The sequence below is a fragment of the Plectropomus leopardus genome, chromosome 9, assembly GCF_026936395.1.
Source record: "Plectropomus leopardus strain MGB_pleo_1.0 chromosome 9, ASM2693639v1, whole genome shotgun sequence".
NCBI classification, from domain to species: Eukaryota; Metazoa; Chordata; class Actinopteri; order Perciformes; family Serranidae; genus Plectropomus; species Plectropomus leopardus.
Genome location: NC_142184.1, coordinates 34,450,490 through 34,475,030, shown reverse-complemented (window position 1 = coordinate 34,475,030; position 24,541 = coordinate 34,450,490).

The following is a 24,541-nucleotide window of genomic DNA, read 5'->3' as shown; positions in this document are numbered from 1 at the left end:
ACTTTGTGCATGGTGGAGCAGGAAACTAGGGAAGGCTGGAAATGTGTGGGAGCAGTACTCCTGGTAAAAGCTATAAAATAAAGTACTTAGATGGATAGTTAGGGCAGGTAGTGTGTGTGCCCTGCAAGTGTGTGTACCTGTGTGTGTGAGTGATTGCACATGGGGTGTAGACTGGACGACTTGATGAAGCGGTAAATTTCACTTCTCCTTCTTGCCTGTATGTTTCCCCCAGCAATCGCCCCATCCTCGACACACACACATACATACACACACACACACACACACACACACACACACACACACAAAACAGTCAGGTACCTTACTAGCTGCTCTGCTTCAGCTTGACCCTCCTTCACACTTGAACTGTTCTGCTGTGGAGAAAGAACCTACAGCACTCATTCAAACACACAGCGGAAAACCCACCCCAAACACACAGCACCAAACATGCCTCAAACACACACTGCCAAATACACAGCGCCAAACACACCCCAAGCACACACTGCCAAACACACAGTGGCAAACACTCCCCCCACACACACCACCAAACACACACCACCAAACACACAGCGGCAAACACACAGTGCTCAACACACCAAACACACCCCAAACACACACTGCCAAACACACAGTGGCAAACATTTCCCAAACACACGCCACCTAACATGCCCCAAACACGCACTGCCAAACACACCAAACACACAGTGGCAAACGCACCAAACACATATCACCAAACACACAGCGGCAAACACACAGTGGCAAACACACACTGCTAAATACACCGAACACACAAGTGTCAAATACACCCCAAACAACGGCAAACTTTTAAAACTGAGTTCCAGAGTGTAATTTTTTTTGAAACATGCTACCCCTTCTGTCAACAGGTAAACTGGGTAAATTGATATCACGGCTGCTCTTTGCGCATTCACATTAAGTTTCAGACAAACAGCCATACGCGAGTACGAGGACAACAATAGTGGACTAAATGTTGTGTTTGTGTTGCTGACTCTACTGAGATTACTAACGCTCCTCTAGCAAAGTGTGTGCGTTCACCATCGTCTTCTTGTGAGATTATACTCATACGAAGACGACGGAGGAACGTCTTTACGCGCAGGCATGTGGTGTTCTTCTATTGTGTTTCATGACTAGTTTCAAGACTAATAGTTCTATTTACTTGCATATTTCAAGACAATTGTTTATTTCAATTTTTTACAGTAAAATCAACTAGTCGGATTTTACAGTAAACACACCCCACAGCTCTCAAACAGAAACATCAGCGGCATGAAAAATCTGTGATGCATCTCAGTGTCTGCAGCTTTGATGCCCTCAGACACACTTGAGGTTTGCCCGTATCTTTGTCTGTCACCGACTTTGACACCCTCAAACACAGGGACAAGAACAGGAGGAGAGATAGTGAGAGCGAGGAGATTAATAAAGACGAGATTTACCGAATTGGAACAGCGAGGAGATGGACTGAAGGGAGCGAGGAGGATGCGAGGGGAGATAGGGGGAAATAAATGTGTGGAGAGACGGAGAGAAATAAAGAAGAGGAGAAAAAAGTGAGAAGGAAAGGAGACAGAGGAGGAGGAGGGAGAGTGAGAGGAGTAGAAAGAGCGAGCTGATGTTTGCTGACAAGGGCAGAAGCGAGGCCTCCTCTGAGAGCAGCCTGATGCAGAAACAAATGAGGCGACAGGAGGGAGCAGACAGCTCCGTCACACACTCTGATGTGCGCGAGTCGCATGCACGTTTGTGTGTCTTTTCATAAGTGCGAAAACCCCCAGAGTGGTTGTCACTGTTTCTGACACTCAACCAAAGGAAAACATCCACCTTCATGAAAGCCACAACAACAGTAACGCTCATAGGTGCATTTAGCAAGGACGGAGAGGACAGAGGAGAGGAGAGGAGAGGAGAGGAGAGGAGAGGAGAGGAGAGTGCAAAGAGGATTTCTCTGCTGCTGGAAAAGAGGACGTTAGTGGGGCACATGGGAGAGTCGGCGGCGTCATGACGGCACATCAGCCTTTCAGTCAGGTTGTGACAACACACATAAACACACACACACACTCCCTAAATACACACTCACGGCCCCCCTCCCTTGGCTGGCAGAGTGGTATAAACTGCCAGCATGTGTCTGCTGTGCTGGGCTTCTGAGGAGGCAGTTAGCAGAGTAATGGGCGCTCAGTCGCTCACACAGCTTGTTACAGGACAGACAGAGATAGGAAGAGACAACTAAGGAAGGTAGCCTGAGAGAGGAAGAGAAAGAACAAGTAACAATGTGTTTATTCGGGATCCATCGATGCAGAGTGCGAGAAATAGACACATTTTTATACTTGAATTAATTATTGTCCTGATCGTGAGAGCTCAGTGCACGGCAACTTAAAGAGGAAGCACCACCTATATCAAAAATTCCAGTAACTTTTCTCCATGGCCAAGGAAAGTTCAATCAATATTTACGTGCATGATCCCACTGTCCTATTATTTGAACCCCCCACACACACACACACACACACACACACACACACACAAAAAAAAAATAGCAATGTTTTGGTCATCACACGTTCACTGGGTTGAATAATGTCATAATGGTCATAATGTGCCATACAGTTTTAATGGGTGACAGGTCTGGACTGCAGCCAGGTCAGTCTAGTACCTGCACTGTTTTACTATGAAGACTGTTGGAACACCTGCAGAGTGTGTGTCATTGTCTTGTTGGAATAAACAGGGATGGCCCTGAAAAAGATGTCATCTGGATGGCAGCATATGTTGCTCCTAAACCCATTTGTACCTTTCAGCATTCATGGTGCCTTCACAGATGTGCAAGTTACCCATGATGCCATGGGCACTAACACCCCCCCATACCATCACCGATGTTTTAAACTTTGAGCTAGTAACAATCTGGAAGGTCTTTTTTCTTTTTAGCTGGGAGCACACAGCGTTCATTATTTCCAAAAATAATGCGAAATGTGGACTCGTAAGACCACAGCACACTTGTCCACTTTGTGTCATTTCATCTAAGATGAGCTCAGGCCCAGAGAAGTTGACAATGTTTCTGGATGTTGTTGATATATGCCTTTCACTTTACAATGTAGAGTTTAAACTTGCATTTGTAGATGCAGCAACGACAGTGGTTTTCCAAAGCGTTCTTGAGCCCATGTAGTCTTGGTTTTTATTGCAGTGCAGCCTGAGGGGTCAGTAGTCACTGGCATTCACTGTTGGTTTTCAGTCTGGCCCTTTACATGCAGATCTCTCTCTGGATTTTGTGAATCTTTGAATGCTATTTTGAATCACAGATTGTAACTGTTCTGAATTCTTTGCAATTGTGTGTTGAGAAAGGTTTTTCTTCATTAAACTGTTGGACTATTTGCTCAATAAGTTTTGCATACCCAATTATAATATTTTATCTTTTAACAAGTAATCTGTTTACCTGTGGAGTGGTCCAACACTGAACATTTGGCATCAGAATGACTGTATACTTCACAAAAAACAAGTTTATCAGTTTGAGCATTAATTATGCTTTGTTTAGATTGTATTAAATTGATTATAGGCCAATAACAATTTGCACATCATTGTATTCTGTTTTCATTTACGTTTTACACAACGTCCCAGCTTTTTTGGAATTGGGGTTGTAATACTACTTGTCACTGATGCTTCTTTTCCTTTATTTGTGAAGCTTTGTTGTCCTTGTTCTTTTCTACTTCTGTGTCAGTACATTGAGAGCGATGCAAGCAAATGGAGTTGACTCCCTTGTATGTGCACACATACTGTAATGTAAAGCTGATTGTGATTCAAACTTAGAGCGGTATTCACTGTCCTCTCCGCCTTGTTCCCTTAATTTGCATTTCAGTGTAGAATAAAACTGACATTAGCTGTGTTCATTAGCTTTGTTCATCCTGACAGCGACCTGCAGGATTGTGAGTGGGACTGTGGGGGTGAGCGTGCCCAAAATCCTGTCTGGTCTGACACACACACACACACACACACACACACACACTAAATAAGCATGAAGAGGAAGACAAAGCACCCTGAAATTAGCAGTGGGAAGAAATCAATGGTACTTATACTGTATGAGTGTATGCATATGTGTGTATGTGGTACTATAGGGACACGTAGGCCCACAGTGCTGCTGTTCACAGTGCTAATATGCATAGCCGCCTCACCACTCCTACTGGGGAAGATTAATACTTCAGCCTTTAGTGGTGGCTGCCGGCTACCTTTTCCTCACTGTCTGCTGCTTCCACATCCATTTTTCTTCTCTCGCTCTTCTTCTCTTGTCTGATTTGGCATCTGCATGAGCACCAACTGACTCCAGCACCCTATTCTGCTATCTTCTTTTTCTTTGACTGCAGTACCTCAGCAAATCTTCTTTTTCTACAGCATCACAGTACTCTTTTTTGTCCTCCTTCTCCTCCTGCCCTTTTTAATCATTTTACTTAACTCTTAATTTTAGTCTGTAAACTTTTCTATCATTGCTCTTTCCACTTTCTCTTTGCTTTACACTCTCCCTGCCTCCCTACATCCTTCTATACATTAGTGTGTCCCTGGTGTCTTGTGTTTCATTTGAGTGAGTGATCAGTCTTCAGTGCTGCATAGCTCCATTCAAGGCTGCCATCAGTGTGACAATTAGGCCGGTAAATAAAGATAATGTGAGCCATCCGGGGTCCTTAACTGCTGCACTGCAATTAACAGAACTGATTGGTGGGCAAAGCTTCAACAAGGATGGTGGGAAATCAGTGAGACGGAGAGAGGGTTGGAGTAGTCCGACTACCAGTGCACGCTAAAAGGAGCGAATGACCTTAACAGAATTACATTTCGCTGAGTAAAATGTTACTAACAAGAATTATGAATTATAGGAATTGGAAATAAGTTACTGCTACAAGTGAAAGAATATCTTAGGGTCTTGTTCTTGAGTGGGAGTAAAATGGAGCATGAGATGGACAGGTGGATCGTTGCAGCATCAGCAGTTATGCGTCTGCTGTACCAGTCAGTAGTGGTGAGGAGGGAGATGAGCCAGAGGGCAAAGCTCTTGATTTACTGGTCAGTCTGCACTCCAACCTTCACCCACAGTCATAAGTTTTTGGTAATAACTGAAAGAACAAGATCGTAGACACAGGCGGCCAAAATTAGTTTACTCCCCAGGGTGGCAGGGCTCAGCCTTGGAAATAGGGTGAGAAGCTTGGACATCTAGAGGGAACTTGAAGCAGAGCCATCAAAATGGGCCAGTTGAGATGGTTCAGGCATCTGATTAAGATGCCTCCTAGAAACCTCCTGTTAAGCATTGCTTCCATTGTGGGATTGTTGCAATCTTAAAAGCTTAGTGCAAGCCACATTGTGCGACATGGATCTGAATAAAGTTGCGTATGACATCAGGTTTGATGTGTGCAGACTGTGCGATGATATCACCGACTGAATCGCAGGCTACAACTTATGTCATCGGTGTGCATCATTCATCTACGCTGTAGATGAATGAGTGGTGGAAAAAAATGGTAGAAAAAGTGGTAGAAAAAAAATGTAAACAAATCAAGCCTTTGTTGAAGCAGCATTTATGTGTAGGGAAAAAATCTAAAGAAAAGTAGGAGGAGGGGAATGTGGATACAAACATGGCTGGAGGAAAAAAGGACAACTTGGCACACTTGTTTTGCAACGAGAGCTCAAAGTAAGTATTAGCATCAGCACTGTCGTACTGGTCAGTGCGTCATTTCATGCTGCATTTCTGTTGGCTGGTTAGTGGACTTAGGTCATAACAGCTGTCACACCGTGAGATTCTCATCCTAAATAACTGACAATGTCAGATATTTATCCTAGGCTGTCTTCAATTGCATGACCGTGACAGCGGCCTTCCTTGCACCTCTCTCACTGTGCGACGTAGGACCACTGTTTTAGAGCCACGACCAAAGATATCACCACATTTCTGCCATAATGGTTAGCTTTTGTCTAAGACAGCCCAAAATCACACAGTGTATATCAGGCTTTGGAGGCTTTCCAGGAACATCCAACTGGTAAGAGGCCTTGGGATAGACCCAGAACATGCTTTAAGTATGATATGTCTCATCTGGCTTGGGAATGCCAGGATCCTCCAGGAGGAGCCAGAAATGTTCTTTGGGTGAGGGATGTCTTGAATACCTTCCTTAAGTCTCAGACATACATTCTGCTTGAATGTCTGCATACAGCAGACATGCATGTAGTTCTGTTGATATTACAACAAAGGGACCTCGTCAGCTCCCAGCAGTAAATGGGAAGCCTTGGAGGTGATCTTAACATCCTCCTACTGCTAGCATAGGGTGCAAGTGAAGGTAAGAAGATGCTTTTGGGTCTGGAATGAATGTCTGACGAATATCTTGTTGGCGAAGTCATCCAGGTCATGGTAATTGTAAGTGCTACATCGTATACAACTGGACTTGCTTTAGTTGCTTTAGGTGAACTAAAAAAGCCTGTCAGATGAGAAGTAAAACGTCCTCAAGCATCTCAGTCTGAACTGAAGATGACACCTGGATGGGAGTTGCCTACGATAAAGCACGGTATCTGTTGAATATCACTTTATCACCACCGTGTTTTGGACTGGAGTTTGGAACAAGAGACTGGAACATGCGTAGACAGCAGGCCTGCTATGTGTACAGTACACCCTTTCACAAACATAGACATCCACATTGGGTTCCATGCAGGTGACCTGAGAGACATGGATGGATGTCAAGATTTATAATAATAATAATACTAAACTTTATTTGTATAGGGCTTTTCTAACAGTGCTTCACAAAACCAAACCATAAAATGTTATACACACATTACACACACATATTAAATGGAGGTTATGCAAATGCAGTCTGTATAATTGTGTTTTTTAAAGCTTTTAAAATGAGGAACTGATTGGGCTTTGAAGTTCATGGGAAGTTTGTTCCACAATTTCAGGGCTAGAACTGTAAAAGTGTGATCCTCTTTTGTTTTTAGTCTGGATCTTGGTACCTTTAATGACATTTGATTGTCTGATCTGAGGGGTCTGGAAACAAAATAAGGGAGATCTGGAATGTAGATCGGAGCCAGACCATGCAAGGATTGACAGTCTTAAATTAAATTATGTAGTGAATAGGGAGCAATTGTAATTCAGCCAGTACTAGAGTGATGTGTTCCCTGCATCGAGTGTTTGTGCTGCTGTATTCTGTACCAACTGTTAACAGTTAATTGAGGCATCATTCAGGCAAGGAAATAAAGAGTTGCAGTCATCTAAATGGGAGAAAATGAAAGTGTGGATAAGTTGTTCAACTATGTTTTTGTTGAACATTGGTTTAACTTTATCAATATTTCTGATTTATAAGTAGCAGGACTGAACAATACCCTTTGTGTGCTGACTGAAGTTTAGATTATGTCATGTGGACCAAAGGAGACCCTCACAGAAAGGTGGAAACTTCAAATTGGCCTTAAGCCTGCAACCAGGCGCCAGATAAGCAAATGATGGATAGACAGATGGATGGATTGATGGATGGATAGATGGATGGATGGATGGATGGTTGGATAGATGGATGGATGGAAAAATTTTACTACTTCCTCCTCGGACTAGTACAGAAAATGGTTTACTTTGTGTTTTGTAATTGTGTATAAGGAAACTGCTATGTTCTTTTGAATCAATCAAAGGGCAAACTTTCATTAAGCCAAATGATCTGCATGAACAAAAACCTCAGCTGCTACTTGGACCAGTGTGGCTCTAGAGGTTTGATCAAACAGGCGCAAGCACCAATAAAATGGCCATATGGTCTATGGAAATTCATGACATTATGACTGCATTGTTTCTGCCACCTTTGAGCCTGCAAATGATTACAGGCCTATGACTTTAATTTGCAGACACATTACATAAATGATTATTAATTAAGACAGGGAGAGAGGATAAAGAGGTTTTTGTGCTTACTGGTGCTTGCCTCATGGTAATCACCAGCTGGAGGTCATACTTTACCCGTCCTTAATTACCACTACTGTACATCCCCTGATACATCAGACACAACTTGCATTGGCACAGGCAGTGTAAAAGTAAAGTGACTGATAGCTGTAAGAGAGATGAGAGTGGAGCAAAGAGAAAAAGGATCATGAGGGATTCCACAGTTGGCACAGTGTTGGTGTGCAGCTGAGGAGTGTCTGCCCTGGTGCCAAGTCTCAGGGTAAGTCTGCAGGGCAATGCCAAGACTTCCCACTGTGGCTTCTGTTTCCCAACACCTGTCCCGCAGCAGCACTTGAGGAATATGCCTGGCATCACAACACAAAGACACAGAGGGAGAGGTCCCATCTGCAAACCTGGCAACACATCTAAGCGGGAGGAGAGGCTGACAAATAAACCAGGAATCAAACTTTACTCCTCTCTGTGTTTCTCACTCTAGATATCTCAGTCTCAGTGGAGCCAATGAATCAATGGATTCACAGGGATGAAGTAAATCTGCACTCATTTCAGTTTTGGTGAGACTTGACTTGACCAATCGCAAGGTGTCTTGATAGGGGGGACCTTTGGGGGAGCAGAGTCCAAAACTGACATACTTATGGCTCATTAGCTGTTTTGCACAGTTCCCTTTCATCTTCTACTCAAAGCCAGGCCACACCATACGGATTAAGCCAGATTTTTTTTGCCCCCAACTAGAATCGATCTGAATTTCTGGCTGATTAGTCATTGTTTGACGTTTAGTTTGAGGGAGGTCTTAACGCCTGATTAATTGCCTGAAAAATCAATGATCTGGCTTTCAGATGACTGGATGGATTTCTGGCAGGTCAGAAATTTTGGACGTCTGTCTTGCAGTTTCTACAGTCCAATTTCCTACTTGGCTGCTGTCAAAAGATGTGTCATAAACGATACTGAGCTGGTGTTAATAATATTGCAGTAATGTTTTTATGCTGTGACTGTAGTCTTGACTGAGCTCTGTGATAGAAAACTGAATGGAAAAATCTAATTGTTTGCACTTTCCGATTTTGTAGGATTGCCTTTCTCTCTTTTTCTCAACATTGTTTAGGACGTGCTGGTCTTTGAATAAACTTTATTAGAACTGACAATGAACAATAGCACCTTGAAGTTCCATGCTAATGTTCTTTGTGAGAATTCATGTAGTGTCTGATGATTGATCTGCACAGTGTGAGTATACAAGGCTCAGGTTTCGGCTGAGCAGAGAGGCCCATTGAAATGTGTAGTGTGAGTTGAAACCATACAAGTAGTGTTGAAAAGATTACTTTTGAAATGTAATAGGTTACAGCTTTCTAGTTACCCTGTAAAATGCTATATGTTATTTAACACATTTATTTGGTGATATTACTTTCCTAACAAAGCTAAAAAGTCCTGAAAAAAAAAAGCTTCACTCAAATTTGGAAAGATCGGCCGGTTCTCACTTGGAACTCATCCTCGTCCGCATGCAACGCGCAGAGGTGGTGTCACTTGAGAACGCGGCCGGATAGAACCGGTCATGTGCACATGAAATGCTGAAGGACAGCGTCAGGTAATAATGCTGCTGGTGACGACGTAATATAAGGAGCACAAGTGTGCTCATAGGGTGAATGGGTGGGTCCCGTTTCCCGTGTAAATGTATATTTCTTTTTCTACACCTTACCATCTGCCTCAATTGCCTAAACCTTACCATCTGTAACTTTGTTGCCTAATCCTATCCATCCTGACAGTCTGCCTTGGTTGCCATGTGCTGTTGTGTAAACATAAGGAAAGTGCTGCTTCATCCCACCATGTGCATTTGTAGACATCATGGTAACTTGCTGAGTCATTCCAACCATGATGCAGAAGGATATCTAAAACGTCAGACACAGAAGGTCACTGACAGATCAACACCATGTGACAAGTTGAGATGCGAATGTGTTGGTGTGAGACACAATGTGTGTGTGTGTGTTTTGGGGGGGGTCTGACCCCACCCCTCACAGGTGCAGCAGGCTGCAGGCAGCGAGCACAGCTCACACAGAGCCCTACTCTGATTTGAAGAGCAAAAATGCATCGTAGACGAATGTATTAATGTTACTGCAAATTAGAAACTGAGTTAGTGAGATAAAAACTAAAAAAGATAACATTTATGTAACCTAAATAAATACAAAATAAGTTATCTTAAAATCTCCAATACTGATAGCAGAACTGTCAACATCAGAGCTTATCAATCCTCTGGTCTTTAATAATTCAGCGCCAGGGCCTGTTTAATACCAGATTTAGTCATAACTGCTGTCAAACTGGAGCGATCATCCTTAAACAGAGGAGGTGGCCTACAACACCATTTATCACCCACAATGCATTCCCGAGTTCCCCTCTCAGAAAGGGAAAGTTCAATTGTCTCCAATACAGTACTTATAATTTCCATGATCTGCACTACTGAGAATCTTCAACACAACCACTTCACAATCTTCACAATCACCACTAGATGCCACAAAAACAAATGCACTAGACCTTTAAATTCAATTTTGAATTAATACATTTACCATCCGTTGTGCACTCGCCAGTAGAAGTGGTTGAAGGCAGACAGGCTGACACAGACTTCCCGTCTCTTACTAACTCCTTCTTCCTGATGCTGAGACACAGTTCCTCTCTGTCTGTCAGCTCTGTTGCAGCAGAGGACTGGGACACCAGCGAGGTGGAGACAAGAGAAATCGATAGGGAGTTAAATTGAAGAATCTGTGCCCATTACTTTCCCTGTATCCCTTCTCTCTCCCTCTGTGCCTGTGACAGGACTGCAGCAACGGCGAGCGGCACGTCCGTCCCGTTCACATCCACTCATTCATCGAGCAGCTCAGTGTGTTTGCACATGGAGCGCACCTGCACACCCTGGAGGCAAAGAGAAGTAAACTTCACTTTTATTTCTAGTTCCCGTCTTTGTCTGACACGACTAAAGCCTTCTAAATGTAAATACGTATCATTCTTTCAGTCCAGCTACAAGTTCAATCCTTCTTAATCTTTTCTTTTGAGGGGGGAGAGTGCAGAGGTGTTTAGTCATTTCCGCAGAGGTACACGCCTATGCACAAGTCGATTTGTGATTGAAAACTTCCTTGACAATATCTCAATTTTCAGCACTATTGATGCCAAATTAAAGCACATATTCAATGCACCGGTGTCTCCCTGTGCTATTGCTCCTTGACTTTATGTCTCCGGTCTGTCCGTCCGGCTTGCTCCATCCCCAGTCCACAGGCCCATTACTCATTTCACACCGAGCAGTGGAGCAGAACAATTCAGGACCACATCTATTTCAATCTGAAATAATCACCCTCGTGAAATCTAATAAATTATGCAGCGCTCAATAGCTCGGCACCGTCCCCCTCTGTATGATGCCAACACATTATAGTCAAAGTCACTGCGGAACAACTTTATGCACTTCCTGTTCACAGGAAGCACCAAGATTTACTGCGTTTAACAGAAATTTTTAAGACACTTGTAAACTTTCTTTAGCCATGTAGCGTGGCTCTATGACTGACTCACTGTGGCCTGGACAGAAATCTGTCAAAAACTGTTGCATATAATGCTATGAAATTGTGTACCTGACAACTCCCTCTTGCTCCACTAGAAGGTTGACATTTGTAGTTCAGAGTAAAATGTTTTGACAACTGTTAGACAGACAACCACACAATTCGTTGAATACAGTTATTATTTTATTGAGATGTATTCACAGTTAAAATGAACATGGAATGATCATACATGTAGATTTGTCTAAATTTTGAATAACAAAAAAGGTGTCCAGATGTAATAAAATCTTTTGTTGATCCAAGAGGAACATTCTTTAACTTTCTCACTCCTTACACTTAATTTGTGTGGCCACCACAACAAAAGGTCCTCATTGACTTTGCATTGGTATTTTTTTTCCCGTTTTTGACAGTAAGTAATTGTAACACGTTATTTGCTCATCACCACATAATGTGTCCATTTAATGTTTTTGTTTTTTTTAGCTTGTTTGTATTAGATTAAGAAATATATATATATTTTTTGGGGGGGATCTTCTCCTCCGGGAGTCTTAACATAGTGGGGGAGTTTCTGTGCCCTCCTGTCCTGGGAGCTGTGTTGTCTGTGGCAAATACGTAGCTCCTTATAGGGTCTCCCAAGGCAAAGTAGACCCAGGGGAGGTAGCCTGTTCTCATTCTGAAGTCATCCAGTACCGCGTCATCCAGACACCAAAAGCCACCTTTCATGTCCACATGATACGCCCCTGGACAGCATCAGCTGAGAACACAGCCAGATAGAACCAGTTGCAATGTAATCATATATGCCACCAGACAGCTGCATGGCTGGACAGCAGCCTGATTTGTAGACAGAACCTGTTGCATGGGCATGATACACTGCTGGATGGCATCAGGTTGAAACTCTGAAATATAAGTAGTGCAAACCCCGGACTTTCATGCAGGAGTCTGGTGTTCGCCTCCTGTCTGAAATGACCATGCTCCTGCTTCCCCTAATTCTGACCATCCGTACCAGCATGTGCATTTGTTGATGTCTGCTGTATGTCGTCATGTGCTTTTGTTGTCTAAACATAACCACGTGCAGCGTTATCCTACCGTGTGCTTGTGTTAACATCACGGTAGGGATGTCCCGAAATCTAAATAGCATATGCAAAACGATACTTAGAGCACAGTATGTAGATGTGGAATTCCACTGGATGCGGCAATGTGACGCCTTTTTTGGGGCTCACCTGCAGGGACAGGCATTGGGGCCAGCCTCATTGTGTGTTGGGTGGCAGACAGGAGCCGGGCAGGACCAGGCATACTGACCCCTAGCTTCACAGACTTTAGGACTTACTGCTCCAAGCAAGGGAGTTTCAGTATCTCAGGGTCTTATTCATCAGTGGGGATAAAATTGAGCGTGAGATGGAAAGGCAGTTTGCATAGGGAGTACTTTGACTTTTTCGTACTTTGGGTTAATAATGCTTATGTACTTTTACTCAAGCAGACAGGAGTCACACAGAATATTCTTACACAATGTGGTATTGCTGCTTCTACATAAGTAAAGGATCTGAGTCGTCTTACACTGCTGTCCGTCAGCAACATCTGTCTGTAAAACAGAGCTCTGAGTGACTGATGTGCTTCATTCTCATTCTGATCTGACATGACGATCCAATAAAATAGAAATTTATAGGATGATAATGTACTGTATACTGTAATAATAGCGACTCAAGTATCTCATTAAAGTTAATTTCTAAAACTTTACATCAGGATCCAAAACAGGTCAGAGGCCTATAGCTGGCAGTGGGTCCCTGGATGTCATGAAAACCAATATATTTTAATGAGCCTGAGACCTGGGGCCAGACAATAATTTTCTTATTTGGGTCATGGGCTGAAAAGTTGAATAACCTATGCTATAAAATACATGGTATTTAATGGTATACTTACAGCCTACAGTCTCCACTTATCACCTGGTGGACGAAGAGGTGAGGGCCTAGGTGTGAGGTTGAATTTTACAGACTGGGGGTCACGCTTTGTAAAGAGGCCAGTGGAGATATGGTCAGTGATGAGTGTGGTCTATTTAAAGGCCCTTGGGGTTGAACACTATCTTTGATTCCTCAACCACCGCTTGGGCTGTTATCTGCTTTGCACACCACTGGGTGATTGCAGGTCACATACGCAAAGACTGAGTCAAGATGCAACACGGACACGGCAATGTTGAATCGGTTTGTTTGTTCATGTGAGTTCATTTTCTTCAACTCAGTAAAATTACATGAACAGTTAACCCTTTGAAACCTCATTCGACATCAGTGTTATTGTGCTACGCTCAGACGCCTTTCACAAGCTACTTGACCCTTTGTCACACAAATTACAAGAAATTAAATAAAAGGTGATAAGAACATTACCTAGAAATTAGTTCTTAAAAAGAGGGGAGGGTTATTAGAAAACCGTCCAAAAAATTGTGGAAAATGTCCAGACACCTGTTTTTGTAATCATGATAATTTTGTACCTAAAATGATCTTACACCATGAATACATAAAATAAATAGTTTGTAGGCAAATTTTTAGGTCTATTTTCTTTTTTGTTTTTGTTTTTAAGTTGTTGTTTTTTATTTTTTGATTTTTTTCAGGACATTTTCTTGTAAGTTTTTAATTTTTTTTCTGCAAATTTTTGGGCCATTTCTTGTTAGGCTGCTTGTAGTCTTCTAAAACAAATAAAACAAATTTCAAGGTTTCAAAAGGTTAAATGGAGGTATGGTTATAGCTCAGTTTGGTCATTAAATTTCACTACTGTCCGTGTCCCAGTTTACAAGCGCTGGGGGAGAATCAGTTTATTGAAGGAAGTATGTTTGACTCCGCCACAGTAGGTGACGATATACCCCCTTTCAGTTACTTGCTTCTGGACCTTTTTCTGGTTGACCGATTACATCAAAAACCAAATAAGTTATCAAGCAGCATATGTGGTTCTTGCTCTAACATTTGCTGTGTTGATACATTTGCCTTGTTTTGATTTTTAGTACTTTGTTCTTTTGTTTTTCACTGCTTTTTCTACGAATTAATGCTGTTCACCTTCTGGGTCAAAACCCGGTACAGGGACTATGGAACATGCACACAACGCCAAGGCCAGTTCAGCTCCATTTGATGCGTATACATGAAAGAGTGAATCAACCCCCAACGGCATTATCTAGGTGTGTTAGTCCAGCTGAGAAATTACATTTTATATGATTTCAATCAGACTAGCATATTTACATGTATTTTAAAAGTCTAGTTTAGTTGAACACAATAATCTTTCTAATACCGTGTAAACATACTTTATGTCTCTGACTCCTTATCACCCCTGTGGCCACTTCGCCATAAACCACAAAGTGGAGAAAAATGCCTCTCTTTAGATCAACAAATGTCTACATAATCTACATAAAGTTCTCTGCCCTTTGTCTTCAACAGTGTTTAACAAGTGTGTTTTGGCATGGAGCGGTGCTGTAAACCCTATAGTGAGGCAAAGTGAGTCATTCCCAGGCCTTTTCTGAGCTGTTATTTACAACGCCTCTGTGTTTGGTACCATAGATCACAGCAAACAGGCTGTTTTGGTTTTCAATATTTCACGCGATTTTAAAAGCGCCCCTTGAAGCAATTACAGTAAAATCATCTGCGTGTCTTGGAGGGACAATGAGTAATTTGTCTTGAGTTCATCTCTGTGTATGGCTAAATATGTACGCAAATCACCAGGAAGAGCCTGCACATATGTGTGTGTGTGTATGTGTGTGCATTTGTGATGACAGGGAAATGAACCAGAAGAGACTGAGTAGTCTGAGGGAAAAAGTGAGTAGCCGGTTTCTAATCTTGGAAACACTTAAGGAGTCAGACCATTTGGAAGTGGTCCAGATCACTCCCTCATCGGGGCCACTCTCTTCCTCTCTCTATTTGGTGTCAGTAAATTTATGAAGGAGGGCCTCACAGCTTTCACCTCTTCATCATACTATATGTCGATTAGTTGTGTCACAGCAGCTCTTTGGGAGAATAAAAAAATAAGTGATTTACTGATTAAAAGTAACAAAACAAGGTATAGATACAAAAAAGTGCGTGTCGTCAAGAGTGGATGTGTGAATGTGTGCCATATAAACAAGGAAAAGGGAAGCAAAAGACACAAAGCAAAAAGGTATCTTGAGGAAGTCTGCCAACATCGGACTGGCTGCTCTGTCTGAAACACCAAGCCAATGGTCAGCCATCTATCAAAGACATCAATTTTTAAACTTCAACTCGTACAAAATGCATCATCATGCATCAGAGTATCAACAAACAAAACAAAAAAGAGAACATATTACTCCCATACTCACCTCTCTTCACTGGCTGCCTTTATCATATAGGATTGATTCTTTAAAACACTGAGTAAATCAGTTTGATTTATTACAAAAACGTGGGGCTAAAAGGCAACTTTGCATGAAATGTCTCACAAATTGAAAAAAAAATGATGTAACTTGATGAAAACATGACAAGTAAATTACCTTAAAATATGCTTAAAGAGAGAGAGAGAGAATCATTAGAAAAATGTCAAATAACTAGGGGAAAATATGCAAAAAACTATATTCATAATTATTTAGCTGTAAGAAATGATTATTATTTATACATATTATTTTTTTATTTTATTTTAGTACTTTTTGGGGGGTCATTTCCTGATTTGGTTCTTTAACTTTTCTTTTTTGTTTTAGCTAATTTCTGGTAATTTTCTTGTAACTATTTACTATTTTTTGAAGTTGCCTGCTTTCCATGTTTTTGAAAGGAGTAAAGTCATATTCAGGTTTTTAGGGGTTAACGCACTTAACAATATGTCACCCTTATACATAATGACAATGGTAGCGCTAGGGTAGGAGCGTAACATGACTGTCACATTACACTCCTACTTGTGCGCTACGATCATCAGACTCTGGACTACTAACAGTCCCAACGACTCACAGAAAATTGGCAGAAGTAGCCTTTAGTGCCAACGTTCCCAAACTATGGAACACAATTCCACTGCATATTCTGTGAGCATAAGAATGAAGAAATGGCTCAAAACATACCTTTTACTCTGGTCTGCCTTTAGATCGTCAACCTTATATTAGACTGCTTTATCCCCATTTATTGATCTGTTGTCTCTGATATTTGATCTGTTAATCTTGTAGTGTATTTGTATGTTTGATCTTACCCTCTGATTCTTATAATTTGTATTCTTTATTGCTATTTACTTCTTTATGCCTTCATATATCTCTTTTTATCTCTGTGAAGAACTTTTAGCTGCAATTCATGTATGAAAGGTAACATATAAATAAAATCTTAATTATTGTTATTCAATTATTATCAATACTGGGCTGTTAGTGAGCATCTGTCACCCTAGTCTTTGCATTGTGTCCCACCGTAGGCCTTTGTCAGCCTCTTTTCAGCTGATTCAGCATGTTGAATAAGCGTCTGATATGGCAGAGCCCGTCAGTGAGTGAAATCTCTGACTTTATATTTTATTTTTCATTTTATATTTTTATATTGCTTCTATATTTTTTGTCTTATGTCTTATTCTATATACTATTTTTATTCTTCCTTTATGTAAATTGTTTTGCACCATAGTCAAATTCCTTGTATATGTAAATATACTTGGCAATAAAATCAGATTCTGATTGGCCTCTGATGTTTATGTGCTAAGTATCAAACTAGCATCTTAAATTCATCCTGTCATTCTTTTGCTTTCCCTTTCTGAATAGCAAAGACAGTTATTTTTTAATCCAGCACACCCTGACTGCTAATAAGCATCCCATCAGCAACACACATGCATATGCAGAAACACACACACACGGTCATTTACCTACGCAAGGTGATGGGAATCACGGTGCAGGTAGTTTAAATCTGACACCAGCATAAATGAATATGAAGGGATGAAATAGGATTAGCCTCTTTGCTATTGATTAGCTGGCCATGTAATAATTAAAGCAGGCTGAGCCGCAGGGCTACTGCAGTGTAGATGTGTGAGTGTGTGATGAATGCCAAGGTCCCCAAACTCAAGATCGTTCCACTCAGCACAATCACAACCAGCTCTCCTCCTGCCAGCACGACTACAGCCAAACCACCGCGTGGTCACGCACGACGGGCTTTACTGGATGAGTGTGTGTGAAAGAGTGAGAGTGTGTTTCAGACAGTGGGACCAAAATGAATGTCTTTAGCCATTTTATATTCTACTTTTTAGGGTTAGATTTAGGGGATAGGGTTTGGTAGTTGGGGTTGTTACCAGTAAAGATACTGAATTTGCTTTCCTTGCACTTTTGCAAAGTGACAGAAGGCCAGGGGCCAGTCACAGCAGCCTCATATATGTTTCTAGGATTTTAGCACAGTTGTGGGATTTTGGGACCTTTCTAGGATCTCAGGACAGTGCTAGGATTTTAGAGAATTTGTCAGATTTTAGGGAATTTTAGAATTTTAAGATGTTTCTTGGATTTTAGGACAATTTTAGGATTTAGCACATTTCTCAGACTTTAGGATATTGTACAATTTTAGGACATTTGTAGGATTTAGGACCTATCTAAGATTTTAGGACATTTCTCGGATTTTAGGACATCTCTAGGATAAAGGACATTTACAAGATTTCAGGATGTTCCTAAGATTCTAGGTCATTTCCAGGTTTTTAGGATGTTTCTCGGATTTTGGGACATTTGGATTTAAAATCGTTTCCCCGACTTTAGGACGTTTTTCAGATTTAAGGACATTTCTCAAATTTTGGGACATTTCGAGGATTATAGGGGGTTTCTAGGATTTCAGATCGTTTCTAGTATTTTGGGATGTTTCTTTAATTTGAGAATGTTTCTTGGATTTTTGGACATTTGGGGCTTAGCTAGGACTTCTGTATGGTGCAGGGGATCCTCCAGTGGTATGTTTTTTTAATAAAAAAAGCTCTATTTTGATGCCGTTTTATGCACTCTGGCAACTCATGCATACTAAAAGTACAAAAACAATTCCCAGTGGGAATCACTTTATTTTTATTGTGAATAAGAAAATAGTTGGGGGACCACCTGGCACCCTATTGGGGCCAGATTTGGCACGCAGGCTGTAAGTTGAGCATCACTGCTCTGAGGCCTCCACACAGGCCTACATTAGTGAGACTGTATGTGTGTTGTATGTACAGCAGTGAGCAGTTAGTCCTCTATCTCCCTGCAGCGTAATCTCTTGATTTGTGGGATTGACCCCTCTTAATTCAATGGAAAAGAATTGCTGTGACAGCAACACTGAATGGATTTTCAATGCACTGCACCTGCTCTAATAAGTTTAAGGATAACCTCCGCCTTCCTGCTGCATACACACACACGGCCCAAGACACAGAGGGGAGGGGCAGATCACACACACAGATATTGTACAAACTGAATGAAGTCATCGGCCTTAATCAGCCGATTGAATTCCTCCATTCTACCCTCTTACCTTTCCGAGTCTCTGTAATGTGTCTCTTCAGTCTGGTGGCTCTGATCAATTTCCTCTCTTTGGGCTCTGTCTCTGTGGACTCATCCCAGGACGTCTTCATTAGGAGTCTGTTGCCAGATCTCACAGGCCCCGACAATAAAGCCTGTTAAACCTCTGATCCATCAGTCTGATACCTGGCTGTCAAATAGCTTACATTTAACATGTCAGGACGCTGGCTGACACTTTTACCCATGCTTGCAATGAGAATCTCATTCAAGAAGGAAACTTCGAGATTTCGATGTGTAAATCTGCATGTATGAAGATCAAACGTGATTCTTTAATGGCATTTTTTGACTTTCACCTGGTTGTTGTGAGAGCTGCTGGCTGCAGCTGAAGCTTTGGCCACCTGGAACACAACGTTGTGCCTCTGTGCGATGTGTGTTGTGTGACCGACCATCAGGTGGTGAGTGTCTGCCGAGGTCAGGGAGAGTCCCACCTCTATGCCGGACCACACATGAATGGGGAAAGGTGAGAGGAGGTGAAGGAGAACTGAAGGAGAGGACAAAGCAGGCGGGCTAATGAGCGAGGTAGTGGGGATGATAGAAAGCACTTTAGATTTAGAGCAGAGAGAGGGTATACAGTATTTGACAAACTAAAATGTGCATTCAGTCAATGGTGGAAAGTAAAAATGATACATTTATTTAATCTTTATTACATTTTGTTTTTACTACTTTCAGAATTGAAAACAGTGAGACACCAGAGTGATACATGCTTAAGTCATCAATAAACATACAATAACTCTCTAAATAAACAACAGACCAAAGCAAAACAAAAAATAAATAAACCCAACAACAAGACCATTCACGCATAGTATAGTAATGCATGAGGTACACTTTTGAGCAAAATTTCATACATTTTGCTGATCCACATTTATCTGATAGCTAGTATTTATGATTTTGCATTTTAAAAATAAAGTTGCCCTTTGTCATACCCAAGTCATCAAACACCAGTTCACATCACTTCTGCTGTGATTTCAGTAATAGTTAGTTTTTGACATTAAAAATTTATATCTGAGTGCAATTACTTATACGATGCTACTATATTTACATTACTTAGTAGATGTTTGCCACGGTCCTGCTCTATGTCCAGAGGCCCTTTTATATTTTTCTTTAAGACTATCTGACATATGTCTTTAAGTTATGTCAGTAATCGTTTTTTGTTTACACATTTTTTAATATGAGGATTTTCATCTGTAGGTTTTGGGTTTTCAGTGTTTCTTTTTGCCTTATGTTTTCTGTTTTCTGTTATATTCTCCTAATGTGTCATATCCTGGCTTTCTTGTGTCATGTTATTCATTCATGTTTTATGTGTTTCCTGTTTTATTTTGTAGATCCACCTACACCTCATTCCCTTGTTAGTCAATAATGTCCTTTCAAAATCAAGGTTTAAACTATTATACATTAATATGATTTTCTACTTTCATGAAGTTTATTTATTTTAACCAACAGTAACAGTTACCAATAGTTAAAAATCACAAAAGCCCAGAATGCCACCCAGAAATAATACAAGACATGTTTTTATGCTTTGATGGCTGTTGGGTCAAAAATTGCAGTTTGAATGGGTTTTAATGGCGCATTTTTTGCACTTAACAGTATCAATATAACATGTTTGTTTCCACAGCGTTTAGACTTATTGTAGGAGCTGAGCTGGAAATTCCAAGATTAAACAAAAATATATAATCTTACCAAAATTAACGCCATATGCATGAACACAGCCAAAATTTTGTGCAGCATGTGTCACACAGTGTTAACTGTAGGACAGGTCATATCAATATCAGTGTTCACCCCTGTGTTTCCTGAAGCCACAACAAGCTCAGCTAATTGTCTTCAGTTCCTTTCTCCATTTACAATTCTATTGCGGAATCGCTGTTATCTGTCACCCAGATCAATGTAAAAGTAATAATACTTACCCCCCAGTTAACAGTCAAGAAGTGCGTTCAGCACTGATACAAACAGCCTGCACCAACACGTTCTGCAGCCACTGTCGCCTCTGAGTTATAGGCTTTTAATTACAAAGAACAGGGAAAAAATCATTGGCAATTTTCAGGGGGGACAACTAATATCTCACAGTGAGGGTGACAGACTGAGTCAGTAGAGAGAGAGCAGAGTGGGCCCTCTAGTGCTCAACATGGAGAAGTACCGGGAAGGCCATGTAAAGAAAGCCCAAACATCAAATGCAGTCAGGACCACAAAGAGAAGTCATCCTGTAAAGTTGACATTTTCTTCTCCTACATCGCCTCTAAAAAAATTGCTCCTCACTTTTCATATTATAAATGTTATGTCTGCGCTCTACTGTACAAACGCTTGTTGCCCGATGAAGCAGACGGATGCCCGGGAAACATTCTGACTGTGATATTCATCAGGCCCAAACAGGATTATTTGTAGAGCATTACATCACTCAGCTGTAAGCAATCCTTCGTTTTTACACGGCACATCATCCATGCTGTGTAATGCACATAAGTGCATGCTTCTCATAAACAAATATTGTAAAGTTTTCCCCGGCTTCCTCATCTCCCTTTTTTTTTTTACAGATGGAGCAATAACCGCAGAGAGCGTCCAACTGTTAGAGTATAGCTGTTGCAGTAAAGAGAGCCGGCTTTGATGGAGATGACTGATTACCAGAAAGAGTGTGTGTGCCTGCAGTGGGGGAAGACATATTCTGATTATTTACTAAAAAATAAAAAATCATTTTTCTTCCAGAAAATCTAAGACTTATCAGAAAAAAATGTAATTTATATCAGTGTTATACTTTCATTTGTTATATTACTGGTTATTAATACTGATGTCTTAATATGTGTGCTGTATTTTATACCAGAAATAACACATTTTTCCACTTGGCAGCAGCAGAAATGAGCTTGTTAAATACATCACATTTTAGGTTGATGTACAGTTTACACATCCAGTAACAGAGCAACATTAGCATTCATTTACAGATGTTGGACTCATCCACCGCCCAACAACCACCCTCGCACTCCTTACATTACGCCGTTACCGGTAGCGTTTTCACCCTGATGCTGTTCTGCCATATGTCTTGCGCACACACCAGGTTCCATCCAGCCGCGATCTCAAGTGACAACATCCAAGTGTGTTTCGTGGATGCAGCAGGTGCCGTCCAGTCATTTGTTGCTATATCTAAACACCATGACCAATTCTGTGCAGGTGCGTCTTCAGCTGAGACCGTACAGTAGCGTTTCATGTGCACGCGAGAGGTGCTTTTTGGGTTGCCATGTGCTTGTGTTGTCTAAACATAAACATGTGCAGTTTAATCCCACCATGTGCATTTGTTGGCATCACAGTAGCAGCATCTTGGAACAACAACAACATGGGATATCTAAAGTGTAATATGTAGACCCAGACGTCCACTGCAAAGCTGCAACATGTGATGACTTGGGATGTGAATGTGTTGCTGCAACCCACTATAGTAACTCACCAATGTGAGGTTTAAACCAAAAAATACTCAGCAACTAGTGCAGAACGCAGCAGCTTGGCTTTGTACTGGTTTGAACAGACGACATCACCCTCCTCTCTCTGTTTATTTAAGCATAGATTTTAAGATTTTGCTTTTTAAAGCTTGTTTGGCTCAGGCCAAGCCACATAACAGAAAAGTAGACCCCTTACAAACCAGTTTGCAGCCTCAAGTCTTCGTTCCAAAGGCTGGCTCAAATCTAAAGGTGACCATGCCTTTGCCATCAGGGCCCCTCAACTTAAGAACAACCTGCTCAAGGAGATAAGGCTGGCAGAATCAGTGTTCTTTAACTTCTTAAAACCCATTTTTATAGACTTGCTTTTATGTGATCATATTTTTTTTTCTTTGTTATTTATTTTACCTTTTTTAATGTATTTTTTTTTTTTGTTGCTTTAATTGCTTCTGTTGTTATTTTTGGTCTAATTCTGTATATTGATTTATATGACAATTTATGACTTACCTCCTGCATTATTTGTCCTCTGGTTCTAAATTTATTGTAACTGGTTTCGTCTTGCTCGCATTCAACAGGGCTGTTTGGCTTTCTGTTGTTTTCCCTCTGTGTATCCTTTTTCTGCTTTAGCTGGGGGCCTAATGGTAAAGTCCACCCCTGATTATGATTATTCTCTAATTTTCTCATGAAGAGTGGTAAAGTAATGAGTCCTAAAACGTAAAGTCCATAAGCATTTGCTGCGCTTCTGGTTCCTCGTCTCAAAGTCTTTGGGGTTTTTTTAATGGGTTTTTGGTAAAATGCCTTAAATAAGGTCTGTGGTTAACTCAGGCTATAGATATTTAGACATTTTGTTCTGCAACATAAAATATGTCTAAACCCTGTTTTTTAAATCTTGTTTAAAAATCTATTTATTATCCTTGGCTTTCATAGACCTTGTATGAGAGTTAACAGTTTCTGTAGGTCTTCCTTGTGATTTGATTGCCTTTTTAAATAGTTCTTTTTTCCCTCTCTTATGATATTTGTGCTATTCTTTTATTACTTTTTTTAAAATCTTTTTGTTGATGTACAGCACTTTAGTCAACTCTGTTGTTTTTAAATGTGCTTTTATAGATAAATTTGGAATGGATTGGATAAAATGCACATATTTACATCAGGGAAATTTTACCCCTGAACCCCTCTAGCAAGCTTGCTTTTTGGACCTCAGTGTTTCTAAAACCCTGCATACGGCCCTGTCACTACATCACCGCCCCCTCCATTTGTTGGGGGCCAGTGTTGGGGTGGATGTCAGCTGATCTCCACGGCCCATATGGCGTAAAAAAGCCCTCTTGTTAATTCTGCAGAGAAAGACTCGATTACTGAGCTCCGAACCCTTTACTGCTGAGAGCAGCCTTTCCCCACATGCATTGATTTCTCCGGCCCGTTCACCTCTCGCTCCCTTGCTCCCTCTCTCCTTCTCTCTGTCTGGGCCAGCTCAGCACACGCTCCTCCACACTGAATCATCTGAATATCATAATACAGCCCATGATGAATGCTAACTAGACAGCAGCTCTGGCTTTGATTAATGAAGATACTGCGCTGGTTCACAACAGTAGACCTGGCGCCTCACAGCCGAAACCGCAGATAACCATTCGGTAGGTATTAATCATGGTTAACCAGGCAGCACTTTCTTACAGGACAAATGAAGAAGCTTACTGTGGACTTAGAGGTACAATGAGACCACCTCACACACACACACACACACACACACACACGCACACACACACACACACACACACACACACACACACACACACACACTGCAAACCCACATGTGTTCACACAGCACTGAAAGTACATCATGCACAAGGTGAGCCTTTGAAGCTGCTTTAATTACGAGTCCCGGCACAAAACAGAAGGCCCGCAGCCTGTTCTTCAGCCACCGGCTCACTTTTTTCCAATTGTTGTGTTTTTCTCCTGACTTTGCATCTCCATTCAAAAACAAATCATCAATCTTTATCACTTGCTTATTTTCATGGCTGTGTGGCTTTTTCTTATTTTCTGGAGGAACAACAAAATCTGATGACTTAAACAAGTCTGTCATCAGTAACTGGCTGAAAAAAATCATTTCTATTCGCAAGGAGCCCCACATTCTGACAGGAAAGCTCAAAAAGAGGATTATCCACTCTGGGTATGTTTAGCACTACTGCGCTTAATTTGTAGCGCGACAGAAAAAAATGTGTTAATTTGTAGGAAAAATACTGCGTGACAACACAGCATACTTAAAAGATAGGGACAAAGTGGTTTATTTCTTTTT